General features: G+C 44.5%; 1 long non-coding RNA gene across 1 annotated transcript in view; it reads right to left on the bottom strand.

The window, feature by feature from the left end:
* Positions 1–363: 363 nt before the first annotated feature.
* The window catches only part of LOC138300399 (uncharacterized), a 63,336-nt gene continuing 41,549 nt past the window's right edge, over positions 364–22,150 (bottom strand). Inside the window, exon 4 of the long non-coding RNA XR_011204923.1 lies at positions 364–1,280. This is a non-coding gene — a long non-coding RNA (uncharacterized lncRNA). The remainder of the gene's footprint in view (positions 1,281–22,150) is intronic.

Raw genomic sequence — 22,150 nt, 5'->3', positions numbered from 1 at the left:
CAAATACGAAGGGTCGACATTTATCGCACACTCGCATTTAGTTTGACGTTCACTCTGTAGTATCACACAAACATTACCCTAAACCTAAGCACACAGAGACACTCGTACGTATTTACACACATCTTTTACGCTCGGTTATATTTCCTTGCGCGAAATTAGATTTTTAAACTAGGTTAAAGATTAATGATGGCTGATGTCTTTCTGTAATGACTATCAACACGTCTGAGGAGAGGTTCATGTGTGCGTGCCATTAGCAAACATCAGTCAACAAAGTTTAAACGTATGTTTCTGAGAAAATGCTGTCAATTTAAGTTACTGACGCTTTATAAATAAAAAATATATGTACAATTAAGACACAACACGCGCTTTAGTACGGTGCTTTAATAAAACTGTTGCATTACGTGCGATCTGTCAAATGTTCTACATTAAAAAAAATCAGATTTTACACCTCGTTCTCGAAAATGAGGGGGATTTGTTTCCAGAGGTGATTTGGGTACCCCTCCGCCGTCACCCGGACTCATTGAGTAGAGGACATTATATTAGCGTAAGGAAGCCAGACGGACACGTGTTGCCAAAATACACTGACCAAGCACATAAAGTAAAACAGGCATTACAAACACACGGATTATTTCGTCTAGGTGGATTTCTACGAACCATGGCTCATAAATTGCAGATGTTTCCGCGGCCCTCTACTGTTTTTGACAAGTAGGGTTCTTAAAACCAATTAGACCACTGAACTTAAAATGTCTATTTAACGCTTTGCGAAGAAAAAAATCTTACGGTGCCATTTTGTGCACTTGCACCTTCATAATTACCATCAGCTTTTTGATGGTAGTAATATTAATTTTATGATGCACTAAAACCGCATCAGATTAGCAAACATACTGCCATCTACCTTAGAAAGGATAGTGAATACTGTTCTCCATTCTGATGTTCGCATATACTCGTGCTCTATTTACTCCTGCAGTTTGCGGCCAGTGTGTGATCCCATATTATTTTCATTGCAAATGGGGGGCCTTCCTTTGTAATTAAATCTGAAAAGTCGGAATGATACAGTGGCAACTAAAACATTCCTCAAGACTTTCGCTATTTTCTAGAACATGGGTTTTTAATATAAATACACACACTCGTGACTTATTTTTGTAGAAGGAATATCAACAGTGAACTGTACAACTAAAGATCACGTGCACATCGTCGGGCTGGATTTTCTGTAAATCAGTGCTTTTCGTATTGGACAGCCTCTGTCTTATTTTCCGGATTCTTTGATTTATGGTGTCTGTCTGCAAGAAGAAAGCTCGGTTATAGCTTCCGCAAAGATTTTTGTTAGAAGTCCACAATTGATCTTTGGGCAAACAAAATGAAACACATAATGGTATTAATGTTATCAGAAGACATCTTTCCCCAAACCAACATCAAAAAAACCCACAAGAATAACTTTTCCACAGCACGATCTGATAAGGCTGCTAAATCCCGCACTGGTATCCATGAAAACTTGCCATACTCTGTGTTCAGCCCTCCGTCACTGAAAAGCGGGACTGTGTTAATTATGCTGATATTTGCTGAACAGATAATGAAAAATAAGGACTGTCCAGTCAAAACCAGGGCACCTGGTTATTCTAATAAAGCAGAACAGTGGTTGAAGTTACATTAAAGAATTGTAGGTATTAATTTCCCCAGAGTATATGTGTGCTACTGAGAAGTGCTGGTACTCACATTGAACGTATTAAACTCCCACTGAGAAGTGCAGGTTCTCTCCCTATAAAATGAAAGAAGTGAATGTACTCAGTACCCGTGAGTGAGTACCTGCCCATTTGTAGCACTAGTGAACCTTTAAGTCTGAATTCCTCTGCATCATTGTTGCATGGACGACTGCAGGCGAACACCTGCCATACCAGAGCGTGTATGAGTATAGCATTTCATGTGAAGTTAAGTGTTTAGTGAAAAAAGTCCTTGAACCAATAACATTCCAAATACAGAACAGGTACATTAAATCAACTGCAGCACTGGAATCTAACACCGTGGAATAATATTCCGTATCAATTTAAACTTAACTATAACCATGCTATGATCATTCACTAAACATTTAAAACTGATGGGTTACTTACTTAGATAAGCAAACATTCGCCCTTAAAATAGTCAATATATTTTTTAAATGAAGCCTACAATTCCTGTGCAGTGTTTCTTTGTTTTCGTAAGATACACTCTAAGACACAGGTGTGTCACAAACTGCACAAAATCTGCACAAGAAAACTCTGAAACAGCACAAGATTAATACATAAATGCACAAGAATTGAGTAACATCTACCGATTTATGCCTCAAAGAATCTGTGTGAAGGGAGTTAAATTAAACTGCAGCCTCCCAACCAGGTCATCAATATTTTTATTATGTATGGTTCTCATTAAGCACCACTAGTGTGAATTCCAGGTTCTTAAATCTGGTAAACGCTGCTGTGTCATAACAACAGTTGGAAATAGAAGATGTTTTCCACCCTTACAACCTAAAAACGGCCATATTGACAGGGTTCTGAAAAAGCCTGTCAGCGCAGTGCTGGTTCTCTGCTCTGATGGAGGGTAGAGAGCAGAGCTACTATAATGTGCTGGAATCCTACAGCAACTCTTTAAAGTAATATATAACACACGGTACAGGTAAAGAGCAACAAACAAAGTATAGCATAAGAATTGATATTGAGATTATTTATTAAAGCTCTTCAATGTAATGTAAATAATATAAAACAACTCAAATGAAACCAAAAACACACACATTTCATATCAACATACATAACTCCACTCATTCCCTTCCCATTATAAAACATGTATTGAAAAGATATACACAGTTATAAAATTCTCCTCTAGTACATTCAAATACTCCAGTGTTCATAAATTATAATCACATACCCCAACGATGTGCATCCGGAGTCAATAGATCCGACCTTAGTAGTTTAAAAACTGTTGAAACTCATATAATTCAATTTTGCATGCTCTTAAATATGTACTTGATGGAGTATTCATATATCACCTTTTGCTGACTCTCGATGCGCGTTTTGGCGCACATGCATTTTCTTCAGGAGAGACAACCGATATTAATATTCATAGCCAATTTTAGTCCGACATGAACAGGTTGTGTGGTCGATAGTGCCTTAATTGAGGAAAACATTCCAGAAGGCAAATGTCACCCCAATCTGGTTGTGCAATCTGGGTGTGCAAACTGAATACATGCAGTGATGCAAAACTTGTTGCTACAAACACCGATGCAAAGGAGCTCACAGTGCAGGGTATACGATTTAAGATGAACATGGCTCCACACAGCTGACCTGCTTGTGAACGGTAAAGTGATCGTGCACAGGGCCCTGTATGCCAAGTATTCTAGGGTGCCGATTGGAAACACACCGCCGTGTTACTAAAGGAAGGTGCACTCTCCGCATTTGAACATAATTTAAGGCTTTTCTGTATTGTTTTTGGGAGACATATGGTTCTACAAAGGAGATATACGGTCATCTACTTTGAAGCTGGAACGTCTTTGATCTGGCGGATACCCCCAGCCCTGCGAGGGGCTCAACGGCATGGGCAAAGAGGAGGGGGGACAATGGACAGCCCTTCAGAGTCCCACAGCATATTGGGAATTCATTAGAACCCAATTAATATGTACCTGTGCAGTCAAGTTAGAGTAAAGCACCCGAACAAAGCTATGGAAGCGAGGACCAATCCCCACCCTTTGCAAGATCTCGATGAGGTGGCCCCAGTCCACTATATCAAATGCTGTTTCAAAGTCTGAGGAGTAGGGCCGGGAGGGCATGAGCAAGTGGCTACGACCGAGGGGTACATCCTAAGACAGTATTATGCATCTGGCAGGCATAAGAGTTTGGAGAACTCCTTTTAGGCATGGGGCCAGGATTGTGGCAAAAATCTTGACCTGTCCATTAATTAAGGAGATAGGTTGGTAAGCTGCACAGGTGGTAGGCGGGGGTGAGTTTTCGGTATGACGACGATAGCTGTCTGCTTATAGGGGTCAAGCAATAGACGGAGGAGGACCTCTCTGTATTTAGCGTAAAACTCAGTAGGGTACCCGTCAGGGCCGGACGTCCACTCCAAAGCCAAGTACGAAATAGCGGTTCCAGTCACCTAAATCGATAGGGGCTGGTCAAGAGCTTGTCTCTTGGCTTGTGACAGCTGAGGAAGTGATACCTCATCTAGGAAGGGAGGAGTCCGATTTAGCCGGTGACCGTGGAACTGCAGTGTAGAGACAGAGGTAGGACACAACAAATGTCTGGGCAATGGTATAGATAGTGCGCTGGGGGTTATTGTCACAATCCAGTATCTCTGGTATCACCAAACCAGTCATAGGCTATATGGCCAACCAATAAAACAGTTTGCCATACTTATACCCCAGCCTGCCTCCAACCAGTCCTCTCAGTCAGGCAGAAAGTCAGGTACTCCATGGGCTTTGGAGGGGGGGCGATATCCTCACACGTGGGACGATGGGTCTAGGAATCCCACAATAGGCCAGGATGAACATCAGGGTGGGTGGTGGTGCCACCAATCATCCCACAACAGTTGCAAAGAAATCTGCATCAGTCTTGAGCTCAGTGGCTGTAGTCCTCCACCCTGTCCTCATTGCTATCTCTCAACAAGCAATCCAGTAGGAATGAGGGGAAGGCCCCAGTATCACCAGAGCCGGGCCCGTGGGCTAATTTGCAGTGATGAACAGCATTAAGAAGAGCCGCAGGTGGTGCTCACGAGTGACCCGCCAAGGCAGAGTGTGGCAGCTCATTAAGTTTATAGGCCGCTTGCCATCTTGAACTGTTCACATGCGGATGCCTCATGTACTCACCCCCATCGCAGTCAGCCCCAGGATAGGGCAGCGTGTTAGACACCCCAATGGCCTGCCGGTCTGACTATCATTCCCAGGTTGCCTCCACACTCAGTCCGCACAGAGGCCAGGAGCAGCTGGGGGACCACCATGTTACTGCAGGCTGGCTCCTCGTGCTCTGTTCAGTCATCAGCAGGCTATGCCAAGCCCTCGTAGACTCACAGAGGGCTCCCGCAGAGACAATGTTTCTTGAGGAACAAGCTGGTGTGGAGGAAACCTTGATGTGCAGCGGCGGATGGCAACGGATGACTGAGGGGTACGGAGCACTCACAGAGTGCGACCTCCTTGATGCCCCAAGCTACTCCCCATGTCCTTAGGTTTAAAGCAATTATTTAAGGTGCAAAAAGCTATGGTCTTCAGTATCAAGCTCATATGCAGCACTGGCCAAATTGTGAGCTTAGGGATGTCACAATTTGATTTTTATTTGTATCGTCTAAAATCCAATGGATGAACCTTCAAAGAATAGTGGTGTGTAAAGGTATCCCAGCAAGTGCTATTGCCTTAGATGCTGTTTCATAAAGTACAGTCACAAGGGGTCGTGCAGGGTATTGTAAAGAAAAGAAGGTTAAAAGGGAAATAATAACAAAAAGAGGGGTGAAAATATGAAGAAAAGAGCAAAAAGATGAGAAAAGTTAGAGAAAGAAAAAAAGGAAATAACAGTGACAAGAAAAGGTAAGAGAAGAATAAAAGGCAAACGTCTGTTGCAATTTATTTCATGGCTCTTCTACCTCTTTGTTGTTTTTTCTATGTGGCATCAGTTTGTGTGCAGGTTTGCTCTTTTGTATCCCTGATTTCCAGGCTTACCTTGAGAAGCCACCCTTGCCATAATCTTCAAGCTTTAGACACCCTTCAGGAAGATAATCATCCCCTCTGTGCACCTGAAACCCAATACGTCATGCACATTTTCAAGCTCCTTTTCCTTACCAATTTATACTTTGGGAGGATTAAGTACTGGGGATCCTTTAATTTGCATTTCACACTAATACTATCCCTTTTCTTTCTTTTTATATATTTCTTAGCTCACAACCAAGGTATTCCTTAGAGATATGAATAAACTCCTCTCTTTAGTTGAGCTTAAATTAAGATGTTCCGTCCATGACAGTTTCTTTCCACCCGAGCGAAATTCACCTTTCAAATGTCTTCTCTGCTTGTGGAACATTATTTATCTGTTCTTCAGTATAAGGAATTACTTTTAGCGTTAACTGGGGTTCAAATTCAAAAGGTTTTCTAGGATCTATATTTGCAGACATTTCATTAAAGTTCATTCTGTTTGTGTATTACGATTTAGAGTGAGACATTTCTTCCAATAGCTGGCAACTAGATAATTACTTTTGGGTGATATATTCCTTTTAGGATTAGTCCCTGTTTCTTCGCCATACTCTTTCATTTACTGACTCGAATGACTGTCTCCCTCTCGAATGACATTCGGGGTAGCAATTGCATCAATGGTCAGATTTTCAATAACATTCTTACAAATTTCCAAGCTCCGCTGTAGAATTTGGTTTATGACATATATGATAATGCCACCAACCTTGGCCTTCTGCTCTTTATCTAAAGTCTTTGCCACGCTCTGCGCCCTTGACATTGAATGGTGTCTAAGCCCTCTGTAGTGTGTACTCTGCTTGTGAATAACAGTTAATCTTGTTGTTTATATAAGGCCTAGATTAATTCAGTCCACAGTTTTCTCATTGTCCTTCAAAGGGAGTACTCTTAGTTTTAGTTCTTAGTGGAACATATTAACATTTCTTCTCATTTATCTGTAGTTTATATCAACATAATTCTCTGTTTCTGTAAGGCAGCGCCTCATAGCAGACGGAATCATAGCATCTAGCAGTTACCCACGTCTCTGAAATCAAACCATTAGTAATGACCCTTGCCACAAGTTAATTATACAGTGGATGCATCTTGTTGGTGTGCAAAGCCTTAACCCAATCCTTATCTGTGTAGTGCTTCCTACATGAAAAAAAGCCAACCTTTTAGTATGCCTTCTGTCCATCTATACTAAGTTCTGCATATAGTTTCTGGTGAGCACTAAAGTATTCCATTAGAAGGAACACCCATATGCGATTAGAGACTGTGTTTCTATCTCCAGTAAACCCTTCTTGGTCCTATTTAGCCCATATGTGTGTGACCTTTGCTGAACAATTTGCCTGTATCTTCCCCAGCATCATGTTGTCGAGTTTTAGCATCTACAGTGCTCCAAGTATCACATTAGAGGGGGACCTTTCCCAATTTGAAAAGCAACCATATAATCACATCTCTCATGAAGTCAGGCACTCTTTGCTTTGTTAACACCTCATTATACATTTGAAGCAGGGTGGGTAGCTAAGTATTCCACATAATCTTTATAACTTCAAGGGGTAGACCCCCCTGGGGACTTAGCAGTCCTCAAACTGTTTTTTGCCAATTGTTTATTGGTGAAGCTGAGTTTTGGCTATCACATTTGATGTCACAATGATGATCTATACATGGCAAACTTATATTATATTGTGTAGATTGCTAACAAGATGATTGTAAAGATGTGCACTAGAAGTCTATATTAAGGTGAATTCACTGTAGTCTAATACTTCATGTATGATGTATAGTCATTTTAACAAAGGTACATTTTTTAAATTTTGATTTAATATTTTTTCATATGATGTTAAGAAATAGTTTTCACTGAAACAATAGCAAATTTCTTAATGAAATCATTTTAAATGTTGTATGGTAAGGTTGAAGATTGTAAATCCCATCATCCGTTAGACTTTGAGAGGTACAGACTTCTTTGCCCTTTCCCCACACTTTCCCAATGCTTGCTGAGAGAAATTAGATTTTCATAACTCATGAGAAGACTCTTGACTGGGCCTCTGACATGCTGACACCTTCCCTTTTTATTTGCTTTATGACAACTTTTAGTAGCTTCACTTTGCCCCAGAGGTTGCTTTTCAAAATTCGTTTGTCCTTTATTTCCTCTTTACTTTTTGTCCTCATGTTATGTGGCCCAGCACATGTCAGTTAGTGACTTGCTAATTTAGGGATTTCCCTTTGCTTAGCTAGTTGACTCAGATGATTCTTAGGTTACCTTCATGTTTGGAGAGTTGGTCAGCGTTGTTTTCCAAGCACCAGATTCTTCTTTTATTGTTCTTATAGCTCTTATTGAGTGTTTAGTTTGTTTAATGTTAGTTTGTCTAAACTTTTTTTGACGTTTGGGCCATCCTGTGGTGATACTGTATCTTTATAGCTTGACTTTGAGAATCATATATATGAACCTAAGTATAAGCTTGTAATAACACTTTTCAGCTTTATGTCCGACTTGGGTTTTCCTTGTGTGGCCAAATTGGTCATATTGTAAATTAAATGTTGATTGATCTAGATGTTAACTTCTCTTACCCGTTGCTGTGGTAAAAAGATCTGTCAACCTCGTTTAAAGTATACCTGAAGTGCTTCAGCAGTATCTTCAACATATATTGGTCCGTTTAGACTCTCCTGTAACTCATCCATGAGAGGTTCCAGTTTAGCTTAACTCCATATTGTAACCACTTCCATTGAGTCCCTCTGGTTTTGCTGTGTACACAATATCCTCTACTATACCATAAAACTATGGTTGATCACTGTTTGGTATACCAACCCCGGTTTACTGTTAATTGCAGAAATTACCTTGGATTATCTCTCTGTTCATTATCCATGCAAGTAGCTTTCTGCCTCTGTCCCCACTCTTGTGTTGTCTCATCATGCATCGTTAAAATCATGCTACCCAGTCTGATCATTGCCTCAGAAAATTCCCTCCTTTTGGCCAGAAACACCTCTCAGGCATCAGCCCTCCATACTGTCAGTTTTTCAGGCTCCATAATGTTAGTTTCTGGCTTAGTCACTGTATATAACAAATCATGTCAGGCCCTGTAAGAGGTCCGTGTATGTGAACTTAAAAACATCCATCGAACTCTAGCTGATTAAATTGTGTTTATACAATGGTAAAAACAAGAAATAATAGTTTGGCCAATTTGTTGCCTACGTAGTGCACCCTGCACAGCCCTACTCTGCAAGTACTATGTTGGAATCAAAGTAATCCTATGTAGGAACCAGCGTAATTTCAAAAGTGAATGGTCTGATACTCTATATTCTGAAATCTTTCAATTTGTGTATATTACCACTGCACAACTAATACATTCATTAAGCAGTATAGCCTACTGCAGAGAGCTGTATCAGCTGATAAAGGCTCTCTCCTGATTTTAGGGCCTTTAACAACTGTTATAGACTGAGACAGAAGCCCTACAATGCAATTTGAACATACCACCCACTCAAGATGAAATGATCTAAAATAAACAGGCAGAAACAAAAACACAAACATTGGAGTGTTGGAGCAAAGTGTATGACAGCCATTACTGGCCCTGATCTGCTTCCTTTTCTTCAGTGGAGCACTCAACCTTTCATTGTTGTAATATGACTTATGGTGTGGAGAATAGAAGGAATAATCCCCTGATATCACCTGGAGAGTACATTCTGTTTGCGATCTAGCAGAATCAATGGAACTTTGGAATTGCCTTCCCAATATATAGTTAAACTCTCCAATCCAAATGGCAGTGTAGTAGTATATGATATTAGTATCTTACCTAGGAGTTTAAAGAAACATCCACTATATACATTGGGAGTAAAGTTATTTAGTAGCTGGACATGCTTCCCATGTGGTATACCCTATACCCACTGTACTGTGTTTTTGGGCCTCTGAGGTCTGGCTCCTGTAATGGTATGTCAGAACTTTGCACTAATAAATTCATCTAGCAGTTTAATTGAAGGTGGAGTACCAGTGTGATCCCACACCTGGACATTATTTCTCATGTTTTGCATTGGTCAAATAAGTTGTGTGCAACATTGCTAGTTTACCAATACTTCTCTTCAGATATGACAGTATTCTCTATATCTTTACTACTCAATAATCTATTTCACAGTCCAAGATAACATCACCTAGATTGCCCTTCCAGACTATTCACCTTTTCACATTGCCTTATTGCCATGCACCCAATAGGCTTCACCTGTCACTTAAAAAGTTCTCCACCTTCCATATGGCAAGTATTCCCAAAAGTCACAAATAAGTTGATGCGAGGAAGGCTTGCAAATAGTCTAAACCACTTACAACCACTCTAAGTATCTCTGGGTAGTATTCCAAACCATTGCTTTTCACACACCAAGCCACTCTAGACCCCAACCCAGCTTACACAGATACGTTCTGACCCTGATTCTCATGGGGACAATCCATCCAGAACTACTAGGTGAGGTCCCCTCAAGAAGGGAACAAGAGCGACCCAAGAATTTTATCGGCCTTGTAAGTGGGAGTTGCTAACTGAGGGCAAATGGACATAAAAGAGTTTGCAACACTGTAGGAGGCTGGACTGGCTTGTAGTGAGTACCAAGGGGTACTTACACCTTGCACCAGGCCCAGGTATCCCTTATTAGTGTATAGGGGTATCTAGCAGCTTAGGCTGATAGAAAAGGTAGCTTAGCAGAGCAGCTTAGGCTGAACTAGGAGACGAGTGAAGCTCCTACAGTACCAATAGTGTCATATGCACAATATCATAAGAAAACACAATACACAGATATACTAAAAATAAAGGTACTTTATTTTTATGACAATATGCCAAAGTATCTCAGTGAGTACCCTCAGTATGAGGATAGCAAATATACACAAGATATATGTACACAATACCAAAATATGCAGTAATAGCAATAGAAAACAGTGCAAACAATGTATAGTCACAATAGAATGCAATGGGGGCACATAGGGATAGGGGCAACACAAACCATATACTCTAGAAGTGGAATGCGAACCACGAATGGACCCCAAACCTATGAGACCTTGTAGAGGGTCGCTGGGACTGTAAGAAAACAGTGAGGGTTAGAAAAATAGCCCACCCCAGACCCTGAAAAGTGGGTGCCAAGTGCACCTAAGTTCCCCAAAGAGCACAGAAGTCGTGATAGGGGAATTCTGCAGGAAAGACCAACACCAGCAATGCAACAACGATGGATTTCCAGACGAGGGTACCTGTGGAACAAGGGGACCAAGTCCAAAAGTCACGATCAAGTCGGGAGTGGGCAGATGCCCAGGAAATGCCAGCTGTGGATGCAAAGAAGCTGCCACCGGATGGTAGAAGCTGAGGATTCTGCATGAACGACAAGGGCTAGAAACTTCCCGTTTGGAGGATGGATGTCCCACGTCGTGAAGAGTCGTGCAGAAGTGTTTTCCCGCAGAAAGACCGCAAACAAGCCTTGCTAGCTGCAAAGCTCATGGTTAGGGTTTTTGGACGCTGCTGTGGCCCAGGAGGGACCAGGATGTCACCAACTGCGTGAGGGGACAGAGGTGGCGCCCAGCAAGACAAGGAGCCCACTCAGAAGCAGGCAGCACCAGTAGAAGTGCCGGAACAGGCACTACGAAGTGGAGTGAAACGGTGCTCACCCGAAGTTGCACAAGAGAATCCCACGCCGCCGGAGGACAACTCAGGAGGTTGTGCAATGCAGGTTAGAGTGACGTGGACCCAGGCTTGGCTGTGCACAAAGGAAATCTTCGTGGAGTGCACAGGAGCCGGAGTAGCTGCAAAACACGCGGTTCCCAGCAATGCAGTCTGGCGTGGGGAGGCAAGGACTTACCTCCACCAAACTTGGACTGAAGAGTCACTGGACTGTGGGAGTCACTTGGACAGAGTTGCTGAGTTCAAGGGACCAGTGATGCAGTTCTTTGGTGCCTGCGGTTGCAGGGGGAAGATTCCGTCGACCCACGGGAGATTTCTTCGGAGCTTCTAGTGCAGAGAGGAGGCAGACTACCCCCACAGCATGCACCACCAGGAAAACAGTCGAGAAGGCGGCAGGATCAGCGTTACAAGGTCGCAGTAGTCGTCTTTGCTACTTTGTTGCAGTTTTGCAGGCTTCCAGCGCGGTCAGCAGTCGATTCCTTGGCAGAAGGTGAAGAGAGAGATGCAGAGGAACTCTGATGAGCTCTTGCATTCGTTATCTAAGGAATTCCCCAAAGCAGAGACCCTAAATAGCCAGAAAAGAGGGTTTGGCTACCTAGGAGAAAGGATAGGCTAGCAACACCTGAAGGAGCCTATCAGAAGGAGTCTCTGACGTCACCTGCTGGCCCTGGCCACTCAGAGCAGTCCAGTGTGCCAGCAGCACCTCTGTTTCCAAGATGGCAGAGGTCTGGAGCACACTGGAGGAGCTCTGGGCACCTCCCAGGGGAGGTGCAGGTCAGGGGAATGGTCACTCCCCTTTCCTTTGTCCAGTTTCGCGCCAGAGCAGGGCTGAGGGGTCCCTGAACCGGTGTAGACTGGCTTATGCAGAAATGGGCACCATCTGGTCCCATGAAAGCATTTCCAGAGGCTGGGGGAGGCTACTCCTCCCCTGCCTTAACACCTTTTTCCAAAGGGAGAGGGTGTTGCACCCTCTCTCTGAGGAAGTCCTTTGTTCTGCCTTCCTGGGCCAAGCCTGGCTGGACCCCAGGAGGGCAGAAGCCTGTCTGAGGGGTTGGCAGCAGCAGCAGCTGCAGTGAAACCCCTGAAAAGGCAGTTTGGCAGTACCCGGGTCTGTGCTAGAGACCCGGGGAATCATGGGATTGTCTCCCCAATACCAGGATGGCATTGGTGGGGCAATTCCATGATCTTAGACATGTTACATGGCCATATTCGGAGTTACCATTGTGAAGCTACACATAGGTAGTGACCTATATGTAGTGCACGCGTGTAATGGTGTCCCCGCACTCACAAAGTCCGGGGAATTGGCCCTGAACAATGTGGGGGCACCTTGGCTAGTGCCAGGGTGCCCACACACTAAGTAACTTAGCACCCAACCTTTACCAGGTAAAGGTTAGACATATAGGTGACTTATAAGTTACTTAAGTGCAGTGTAAGATGGCTGTGAAATAACGTGGACATTCACTCAGGCTGCAGTGGTAGGCCTGTGTAAGAATTGTCAGAGCTCCCTATGGGTGGCAAAAGAAATGCTGCAGCCCATAGGGATCTCCTGGAACCCCAATACCCTGGGTATTGGGGTTTCAGTACCATATACTAGGGAATTATAAGGGTGTTCCAGTATGCCAATGTAAATTGGTAAAATTGTTCACTAGCCTGTTAGTGACAATTTGGAAAGAAATGAGAGAGCATAACCACTGAGGTTCTGATTAGCAGAGCCTCAGTGAGACAGGTAGTCATAACACAGGTAACACATACAGGGCACACTTATGAGCACTGGGGCCCTGGCTGGCAGGGTCCCAGTGACACATACAACTAAAACAACATATATACAGTGAAATATGGGGGTAACATGCCAGGCAAGATGGTACTTTCCTACACAACCCCCCCCCAAACGAAGGACAATAAGACTAGCCATGACCTGATGAGTCTTCATTGTCTAAGTGGAAATATCAGGAGAGTCCATCTGCATTGGAGTGGGTACACCCAGGTCTATGTTCCACTGTATAATCCATTCCCTGTAGGGATATGGACCACCTCAATAATTTAGGGTTTTCACCTTTCATTTGTTTTAGCCAAAGTAGAGGTTTGTGGTCTGTCTGAACAATGAAGTGAGTGCCAAACAGGTATGGCCTCAACTTCTTCAGTGCCCAGACCACAGCAAAGGCCTCCCTCTCTATGGCAGACCAACGCTTTTCTCTAGGGGTCAACCTCCTGCTGATAAAAGCAACAGGTTGATCCTGGCCCTCAGAATTAAGTTGTGATAAGACTGCCCCTACCCCTAATTCAGATGCATCAGTTTGGACAATGAATTTTTGGGAGTAACAGGGGCTTTTCAGGACAGGTGCAGAGCACATGGCCTGCTTCAGCTCCTCAAAAGCTTTCTGACAGCTAGCTGTCCACAATACCTTTTTAGGCATTTTCTTGGATGTGAGGTCATTAAGAGGGGCTGCAATGGAGCCATAGTTCTTTATGAACCTCCTGTAATACCCAGTGAGGCCTAAGAAGGCTCTCACCTGGGTCTGAGTTGTAGGGGGAACCCAATCTATAATAGTTTGGATTTTCCCCTGAAGTGGTGCAATCTGTTCTCCACCTACTAGGTGTCCCAGATAAACCACTTTGCCCTGCCCTATCTGGCACTTTGAAGCCTTGATAGTGAGGCCTGCCTTTTGCAGGGCCTCCAAAACTTTCCATAGGTGGACCAGGTGATCATCCCAGCTGGAGCTAAAGACAGCTATATCATCTAGATATGCTGCACTAAAAGCTTCCAGCCCTTGCAGGACTGTGTTCACCAACCTTTGAAAAGTGGCAGGTGCATTTTTCAATCCAAAAGGCATTACTGTGAATTGGTAATGGCCTCCAATGGTTGAAAATGCAGTTTTTGCTTTTGCATCTTCTGATAATTTGATCTGCCAATACCCTGCAGTCAAATCAAAAGTGCTTAGATACTTGGCAGATGCCAGTGTATCTATCAGCTCATCTGCCATGGGTATAGGGTAAGCATCAGTTTTGGTTACTTGGTTGAGACCTCTATAGTCTACACAAAACCGCATTTCCTTCTTTCCATCCTTGGAATGAGGTTTTGGTACAAGTACCACAGGAGAGGCCCATGGACTTTCAGAGTGCTCAACCACTCCCAGTTCAAGCATTTTCTGCACTTCTTGTTTTATGCAGTCTCTGACATGGTCAGGCTGCCTATAGATCTTACTTTTGACAGGCAAGCTGTGTCCAGTATCTATAGTGTGCTCACACCTAGAAGTGGTGCCTGGCACAGTAGAGAAGAGTTCAGAAAACTGACCCAGGAGATTTATGCAGTGGTCTTTCTGCTCAGCAGTAAGACAATCTGCCAAAACTACACCTTCCACTAGAGCATCCTGGTCTGTGGAAGAGAAGAGATCAGGGAGAGGGTCACTCTCTTCTTCCTGTCCCTCATCTGTTGTCATGAGCAGGATGAGATCAGCCCTGTCATAGTAGGGTTTCAGGCGATTGACATGGAGCACCCTAAGGGGACTCCTGGCAGTGCCTAAGTCAACTAAAGTAGGTGACTTCTCCCTTCTTTTCAACAATTATGTGGGGTCCACTCCATTTATCTTGGAGTGCTCTTGGTGCCACAGGCTCCAAGACCCACACTTTCTGCCCTGGTTGGTACTGAACCAAAACAGCCTTCTGTTCATGCCATTGCTTTTGGAGCTCTTGGCTGGCCTGAAGGTTTTTACTGGCCTTTTTCATGTACTCAGCCATTCTAGATCTTAGGCCAAGTACATAGTCCACTATGTCTTGCTTTGGAGCTTTTAAAGGTTGTTCCCAACCCTCCTTAACAAGTGTTAGAGGACCTCTCACAGGGTGTCCAAATAGGAGTTCAAAGGGGCTGAAGCCCACTCCTTTTTGGGGTACCTCCCTGTAAGCAAAATGGAGGCAAGGTAAAAGGATATCCCATCTCCTGCGGAGTTTTTCAGGGAGTCCCATAATCATGCCTTTGAGAGTTTTGTTAAATCTCTCCACCAGTCCATTTGTTTGTGGATGATAGGGTGTGGTGAACTTGTATGTAACACCACACTCCTTCCACATGGCCTTTAAGTAAGCAGACATGAAATTGCTTCCCCTGTCTGATACCACCTCTTTTGGGAAGCCCACCCTGGAAAAGATTCCCAGGAGGGCCTTTGCCACTGCAGGAGCTGTAGTGGTCCTTAGAGGAATTGCTTCAGGATATCTGGTGGCATGGTCCACTACCACCAAGATAAACCTATTGCCTGAAGCAGTAGGAGGGTCAAGGGGGCCAACTATGTCAACCCCTACCCTTTCAAAGGGAACCCCAACCACAGGCAGTGGGATAAGGGGTGCCTTTGGAGTTCCACCAGTTTTGCCACTGGCTTGACAGGTTTCACAGGACTTACAAAATTCCTTTGTGTCCTCTGACATTCTAGGCCAATGAAACAAGGGGACAAGCCTGTCCCAAGTTTTCATTTGCCCCAAATGTCCAGCTAAGGGAATGTCGTGGGCTAGAGTTAGGAGGAACTTTCTGTACTCCTGAGGAATCACCAATCTCCTGGCAGCTCCAGGTTTTGGATCCCTTGCTTCAGTGTACAAGAGGTTGTCCTCCCAGTAAACTCTGTGAGAGTCACTGACATCCCCATTTGCTTGTTTGACAGCTTGCTGCCTTAGACCCTCTAGTGTGGGACAGGTATGCTGTGCCACACTCAGCTCCTCCCTGGCAGTCCCCCCTTCACCCAAAAGCTCAGCAGTGTCTTCTTCCAGCTCCTCTGGTGTAGGTTCTGCACAGGGTGGAAATTCTTCTTCCTCAGAAGTAGAATCCACTGTAGAGGGAGGGATAGTAGGTAGTGATTTACTTCTACTAACCCTAGCTTTAGGGAGCACTTGGTCCATTCTTCCAGGATCCAAGCCACCCTGTCCTTTTTGCTTTTTGGCCTGAGCCCTGGTTAAAGCAAAAATATGCCCTGGAATGCTCAGCATTGCTGCATGGGCCTCCAACTCCTAATCTGACCAAGCTGATGTCTCTAAATCATTTCCTAGTAGACAGTCTACAGGTAAATCTGAGGCAACCACAACTTTCTTTGGACCAGTAACCCCCCCCCAGTTGAGATTCACAACAGCCATGGGGTGGCTAAGTGTGTTGTTATGAGCATCGGTTACTTGGTACTGGTGACCAAGTAGGTGTTGTTCAGGGTGGACCAGTTTCTCTATTACCATTGTAACACTGGCACCTGTGTCCCTGTAGGCCTGAACCTCAACACCATTTATTAGGGGTAGTTGCTTGTACTTATCCATATTAAGGGGAAAAGCAACCAAGGTGGCTAAATCAATAGCCCCCTCAGAGACTAACACAGCCTCTGTGGTCTCTCTAACAAGACCAACCCCAACTAAATTACCAAAAGTGAGCCCAGCTACTCCCTTGGATTGGCTATTAGTAGGTTTGCTCCCACCACCACTGCTATTACTAGGGGCACTAGGTGTAGCAGCAGGGGTTGTAGTGGTAGGAGGCTTGGTGCTTTTCTTTGGACAACTGGGATCTGTTGTCCAATGGTCTTTTATTTTACATAAATAGCACCATGGTTTCTTTTCTTTGTTTTGATTTGAAGAGGATTTGGACCCACCACCCCCACCAGAGTGTTTTTGTGGGCCTGATGAAGACTCATTTTTAGATTTGTCCCCACCCTTGTCAGAAGACTTACCATCCTTCTTCTTGCCATCTTTGTCACCCCCTGTATGAACTTTTCTATTCACCCTTGTTCTGACCCATTTGTCTGCCTTCTTTCCCAATTCTTGGGGAGAGGTCAGATCAGAGTCTACCAGGTACTGGTGTAACAAATCAGACACACAATTATTAAGTATATGCTCTCTCAGAATTAAGTTATACAGGCTTTCATAGTCAGAAACTTTACTGCCATGTAACCACCCCTCCAAGGCCTTCACTGAATGGTCAACAAAGTCTACCCAGTCTTGTGAAGACTCCTTTTTGGTTTCTCTGAACTTCATCCTGTACTGTTCAGTGGTAAAGCCATAACCATCTAGGAGTGCATTCTTAAGAACTTTGAAATCATTGGCCTCACTTTCTTTTACAGTAAGGAGCCTATCCCTACCCTTTCCACTGAAAGATAGCCATAGGATAGCAGCCCACTGCCTTTGAGGGACATCCTGTACAACACAGGCCCTCTCAAGTGCAGCAAACCACTTGTTCATGTCATCCCCCTCCTCGTAAGGGGGAACTATCTTGTGCAGATTCCTAGAATCATGCTCTTTTGCAGGATGACTATTTGGAATACTGCTGCTGCCACCATGGGTTTCTAAACCCAAGTTCTGTCTTTCTCTTTCTATTTCTAAGGACTGCCTATCTAAATCCAGCTGTTGCTTTTTGAGCTTCAGCCTGGATTGTTCCACTCTCAATCTATTGAGCTCCCTTTCTAACACTCCGTCATCAGGGTGGGTGGGTAGGGCATGTCTTGAAACAGAAGAATGGTGAGAATGAAAAGAAGGAGACCTGGCCCCAACAGATGTCACACTAACATTCTGGCCTACAGAAGTGATACTTCTACTGTGATGAGAAACAACACTATTACTGTGATGTGAGACAACACTCTTACTGTGATGTGAATTCACATAAGTACCAGCCATGCTAGGTGGCTTGCTAAGGGGCAGGTTGGAAAGATTCCCTACCATCTCTTTTGCTAGGGGTGCCCCAGAATCAGAGTGGGAACCATCAGCTAATTTCTCACCAGAAGTACCAACAAAAGTCTTGTCTTGTTCAACTATCATGTTAACTAATAGTTCTCTAGAGGGATTCTTCCCTACCCCTAAACCTCTTTCTACACAGAGACTACTTGCTGCCTTCCAGCTAAGGTGACCATAAGCAGTCTTGGACAGATCAACAGTTTGGCCTGTGCCAGACATTATAGAAAGTGTTTAAGGGATAGAAAAAGAAAGAAAAAGTTTTTAGTACTTTTTAAAGAACAGGAAAAACATTTTTAAAAAACTTTTAAAGAACTTTTTGAAAGTTTTTAGAGGTACTTTTCAGCACTTAGAAAGGAAGTGAGAGAAGAAAAGCAAAACCTTTTGGTTAGGTGTACATACACTGAACTTGTTTTGTATATTTTTCTCTTATGAAAAGTACAATGACAAAAGTGGTAAGTAGTTGCAAAGTACTTATCCCACCGCTGCACAACCAATGTAGGAGGCTGGACTGGCTTGTAGTGAGTACCAAAGGGTACTTACACCTTGCACCAGGCCCAGGTATTCCTTATTAGTGTATAGGGGTGTCTAGCAGCTTAGGCTGATAGAAAAGGTAGCTTAGCAGAGCAGCTTAGGCTGAACTAGGAGACGAGTGAAGCTCCTACAGTACCACTAGTGTCATATGCACAATATCATAAGAAAACACAATACACAGATATACTAAAAATAAAGGTACTTTATTTTTATGACAATATGCCAAAGTATCTCAGTGAGTACCCTCAGTATGAGGATAGCAAATATACACAAGATATATGTACACAATACCAAAATATGCAGTAATAGCAATAGAAAACAGTGCAAACAATGTATAGTCACAATAGAATGCAATGGGGGTACATAGGGATAGGGGCAACAAAAACCATATACTCTAGAAGTGGAATGCGAACCACGAATGGACCCCAAACCTATGTGACCTTGTAGAGGGTCGCTAGGCCTGTAAGAAAACAGTGAGGGTTAGAAAAATAGCCCACCCCAAGACCCTGAAAAGTGGGTGCCAAGTGCACCTAAGTTCCCCAAAGAGCACAGAAGTCGTGATAGGGGAATTCTGCAGGAAAGACCAACACCAGCAATGCAACAATGATGGATTTCCAGACGAGGGTACCTGTGGAACAAGGGGACCAAGTCCAAAAGTCACGATGAAGTCGGGAGTGGGCAGATGCCCAGGAAATGCCAGCTGTGGATGCAAAGAAGCTGCCACCGGATGGTATAAGCTGAGGATTCTGCATGAACGACAAGGGCTAGAAACTTCCCCTTTGGAGGATGGATGTCCCACGTAATGAAGAGTCGTGCAGAAATGTTTTCCCGCAGAAAGACCGCAAACAAGCCTTGCTAGCTGCAAAGCTCGCGGTTAGGGTTTTTGGATGCTGCTGTGGCCCAGGAGGGACCAGGATGTCACCAATTCCGTGAGGGGACAGAGGGGGCGCCCAGCAAGACAAGGAGCCCTCTCAGAAGCAGACAGCACCCGCAGAAGTGCCGGAACAGGCACTCAAAGTGGAGTGAAACGGTGCTCACCTGAAGTTGCACAAGAGAGTCCCACGCCGCCGGAGGACAACTCAGGAGGTTGTGCAATGCAGGTTAGAGTGACGTGGACCCAGGCTTGGCTGTGCACAAAGGAAATCTTCGTGGAGTGCACAGGAGCCGGAGTAGCTGCAAAACACGCGGTTCCCAGCAATGCAGTCTGGCGTAGGGAGGCAAGGACTTACCTCCACCAAACTTGGACTGAAGAGTCACTGGACTGTGGGAGTCACTTGGACAGAGTTGCTGAGTTCAAGGGACCTCGCTCGTCGTGCTGAGAGGAGACCCAGAGGACCGGTGATGCAGTTCTTTGGTGCCTGCGGTTGCAGGGGGAAGATTCCGTCGACCCACAGGAGATTTCTTCGGAGCTTCTAGTGCAGAGAGGAGGCAGACTACCCCCACAGCATGCACCACCAGGAAAACAGTCGAGAAGGCGGCAGGATCAGCGTTACAAGGTCGCAGTAGTCGTCTTTGCTACTTTGTTGCAGTTTTGCAGGCTTCCAGCGCGGTCAGCAGTCGATTCCTTGGCAGAAGGTGAAGAGAGAGATGCAGAGGAACTCTGATGAGCTCTTGCATTCGTTATCTAAGGAATTCCCCAAAGCAGAGACCCTAAATAGCCAGAAAAGAGGGTTTGGCTACCTAGGAGAGAGGATAGGCTAGCAACACCTGAAGGAGCCTATCAGAAGGAGTCTCTGACGTCACCTGCTGGCCCTGGCCACTCAGAGCAGTCCAGTGTGCCAGCAGCACCTCTGTTTCCAAGATGGCAGAGGTCTGGAGCACACTGGAGGAGCTCTGGGCACCTCCCAGGGGAGGTGCAGGTCAGGGGATTGGTCACTCCCCTTTCCTTTGTCCAGTTTCGCGCCAGAGCAGGGCTGAGGGTTCCCTGAACCGGTGTAGACTGGCTTATGCAGAAATGGGCACCATCTGTGCCCATGAAAGCATTTCCAGAGGCTGGGGGAGGCTACTCCTCCCCTGCCTTAACACCTTTTTCCAAAGGGAGAGGGTGTAGCACCCTCTCTCTGAGGAAGTCCTTTGTTCTGCCTTCCTGGGCCAAGCCTGTCTGGACCCCAGGAGGGCGGAAGCCTGTCTGAGGGGTTGGCAGCAGCTGCAGTGAAACCCCTGAAAAGGCAGTTTGGCAGTACCTGGGTCTGTGCTAGAGACCCGGGGAATCATGGGATTGTCTCCCCAATACCACGATGGCATTGGTGGGGCAATTCCATGATCTTAGACATGTTACATGGCCATATTCGGAGTTACCATTGTGAAGCTACACATAGGTAGTGACCTATATGTAGTGCACGCGTGTAATGGTGTCCCCGCACTCACAAAGTCCGGGGAATTGGCCCTGAACAATGTGGGGGCACCTTGGCTAGTGCCAGGGTGCCCACACACTAAGTAACATAGCACCCAACCTTTACCAGGTAAAGGTTAGACATATAGGTGACTTATAAGTTACTTAAGTGCAGTGTAAGATGGCTGTGAAATAACGTGGACGTTTTTTCACTCAGGCTGCAGTGGCAGGCCTGTGTAAGAATTGTCAGAGCTCCCTATGGGTGGCAAAAGAAATGCTGCAGCCCATAGAGATCTCCTGGAACCCCAATACCCTGGGTACCTCAGTACCATATACTAGGGAATTATAAGGGTGTTCCAGTATGCCAATGTAAATTGGTAAAATTGGTCACTAGCCTGTTAGTGACAATTTGGAAAGAAATGAGAGAGCATAACCACTGAGGTTCTGATTAGCAGAGCCTCAGTGAGACAGTTAGTCATAACACAGGTAACACATACAGGGCACACTTATGAGCACTGGGGCCCTGGCTGGCAGGGTCCCAGTGACACATACAACTAAAACAACATATATACAGTGAAATATGGGGGTAACATGCCAGGCAAGATGGTACTTTCCTACAAACAACTCCTTGATAAAATATATTTATCATAAAGGAATTGAATAAGAGCACACCCTTCCCATTGTCACTCTTATCTGTCTTCCACATATTGTGTGTTATGTTATGATACACTGTACTTGTAGAGCGCACTTACATCATACAGTTTCTTAGTGCTAGGGAGCAGTAACGTGTTTCACAGCCAAACAGGAATGCTAATATTGATATAGATGTTAACTGATAAGCTTGCCTAAACAGCCAAGTCTTAAGTTCTTTCCTGAACTTCAAATTATCGGCAGACATACTGTTGGGAGCAAAGTGTTCCAAATCATAGGAGTTTATACAGAAAGCCTAACACCACCCATACTTATACTTTTCTTTTTAAATTTAGGGAAGGTCACTTGGTTAGAGGAGGCTGAGCAACGTTTTGGAGTGGAGGTGCATTTCTTATTTCTTGTCAAGCAGCTGACTTTAACATTAATCCTTTGATTCAACGAGAGCCAGTAAAGATCCCTCAGTAAAGGGAAGCTATGACAATTCGTAGGTTGTTAGAAGATGCATCTGGCTGCCTGGTTTTGAACAAGCCAGCAGGTTATTAATGTCATAACCACTAAGAACAGGGCATAATGAGTAAGAAACCTAGTAATCTTTTTGATTTTCCTGAGTGTCAAGAAACAAGTCGAAATCACAGATGCAATCTGAGG

Source organism: Pleurodeles waltl, chromosome 6 (assembly GCF_031143425.1).
Source record: "Pleurodeles waltl isolate 20211129_DDA chromosome 6, aPleWal1.hap1.20221129, whole genome shotgun sequence".
Lineage (NCBI taxonomy): Eukaryota > Metazoa > Chordata > Amphibia > Caudata > Salamandridae > Pleurodeles > Pleurodeles waltl.
The sequence above is the reverse complement of the archived record's forward strand: the minus strand, read 5'-3'. Positions and strand labels throughout refer to the sequence as shown.